The sequence below is a fragment of the Entelurus aequoreus genome, linkage group LG13, assembly GCF_033978785.1.
Source record: "Entelurus aequoreus isolate RoL-2023_Sb linkage group LG13, RoL_Eaeq_v1.1, whole genome shotgun sequence".
Lineage (NCBI taxonomy): Eukaryota > Metazoa > Chordata > Actinopteri > Syngnathiformes > Syngnathidae > Entelurus > Entelurus aequoreus.
Genome location: NC_084743.1, coordinates 44,778,902 through 44,780,585, shown reverse-complemented (window position 1 = coordinate 44,780,585; position 1,684 = coordinate 44,778,902). Strand labels below are relative to the sequence as shown.

The 1,684-nt window shown below is 37.5% G+C and overlaps 1 protein-coding gene across 5 annotated transcripts in view; it reads right to left on the bottom strand.

The window, feature by feature from the left end:
* Nucleotides 1–1,016: 1,016 nt before the first annotated feature.
* Nucleotides 1,017–1,684, bottom strand: part of usp2a (ubiquitin specific peptidase 2a) — a 98,607-nt gene continuing 97,939 nt past the window's right edge. For 4 of the 5 annotated variants that reach the window (XM_062067894.1, XM_062067896.1, XM_062067897.1 and 1 more), the window contains one exon: nucleotides 1,017–1,684. This exon is cut by the window's right edge and continues 2,210 nt beyond it. The gene's annotated coding sequence lies outside the window, so the exon portion shown is untranslated. The other variant, XM_062067898.1, reaches the window with a different exon arrangement.

The following is a 1,684-nucleotide window of genomic DNA, read 5'->3' as shown; positions in this document are numbered from 1 at the left end:
TGCACTGTAAGTGAACAGGGACATACAGGTGATAGACAGTTGCGACAGCCAATCAGATCACGAGTTGTCAGTAAAAACATTTACGCGTCCTGCGATTGGATACTCACCGGGACCGTTAGCGGAGGAATTTGAGTTGAGAGACAGTTGCGATAGCCAATCAGATCACAAGTTGTAGACAGTAGCTGTTCTGTTACCACTGAAAGTTGTAAACTGTTGTTGTTAAAGTGTGTCATGCTTGCATGTCATTTGATTAACATTGTTACATGTGTATTTGTTGCCATCATGTGGTCAGAGCAGTTAATATATCTTTGAGAAGTGTGTACTCTGAATCAAACTTTATTGACCAGAAGTTGCATAAGCCAAGCAGAGAAATTTACGTTGTATGTTTTAATTGCTGATGCGTTTTAATTGATTTTTAAATACGCCAGAAAATTACCCGTTTTGTATACGGTTGATGTGATTCAATGCGCAGTAGGGTGTAAATGTGTTCCTGTATAATATTTCTCCAACAATGGTCATGTGGTGACATCAATTATGGTATTTTGAGAGGTAATCATTGAAGTCGGAGATAACTGAAGGCCTAGTTGGGAAACGCACGGCCCGCCACTGCCTTTTTTTAATACATTTTATTTAAATATGTACTATGAGTCTGATAGAACTACATTTGGAATTTCATAAGTCTATATTCCTACAAAAAAATGGCCTGTTCTGCATCACAAAGAAAGTATTCCCTAACTACATAAATATATTTGGTTAAGTTTAATGGTCTTCTTCGTTGCTGTAGACAGTGCAGTATTTTCTAAAAATAAAATTAATTATTAATGAGGCATATGGTATATTACTAGATAATACACACATTTGTTTTGTCACCTACAGCACAAAGCCAGTGGGAGCTTCACAGTAGGTATGGGCCACATGATGGGAAAAAAAACATTTCTGCTCTGGATAAAACCAAACCAATTAGAAGATAAGAAAGTAGCATAACAAGTCGACATCTTGCTTAAATGCAAAACTGTACATGAATAAGTAAAAGCAAGTTTTTGTGGTCTTTTATTAACATGTGTCCAGACAATGAATCATGTTAACTGCCTGTTAAAAGTGACTTGTTACAATAACCCTTAAACATAAATATTCCTTTTCTTTCTTGAAACTTACATAAGTCAAACAAAAAACAGTTATGGGTCAGCTTCAGCACCATTGAATAGTACATTCTCTATATTGCATCAGGATATAAAAATAAACAGATGTTTTTTTGTTTTCTCTAAAACATTCTTTCCTTGTTGTTCAATGGCATGAAACAAGAGGAAGACCTCACAATGACCGATGAGGACTTAACTTTAATCAAGATGAATGAATCCATATTGAGTTTTACTGTCCGTCATTCACAGCACTTTGCAAACATCAGTAGCAGCCACATGTGCAGGGCAAGTAGCTCGATTGGATGTACAACAGTGCCGTAGCGCCATATTTGTAGAAAAAAAATGAAGACGTGGTATGCATCTCAGTTTGTGCACTCCCATACATTTTGAGTGTGTAAGTGCGTTCACACGGAGAAGTGTGCCACACTGCAGTGCACTGTCAACACTTGGATGGTCAGTGTGTAGCGATGGACACTTTCGCTACACACCGCAAGGAGTGGTTGCGATTTACCGTCAAAAAGAGAGAAAAAGAGGCGGGTAAATAT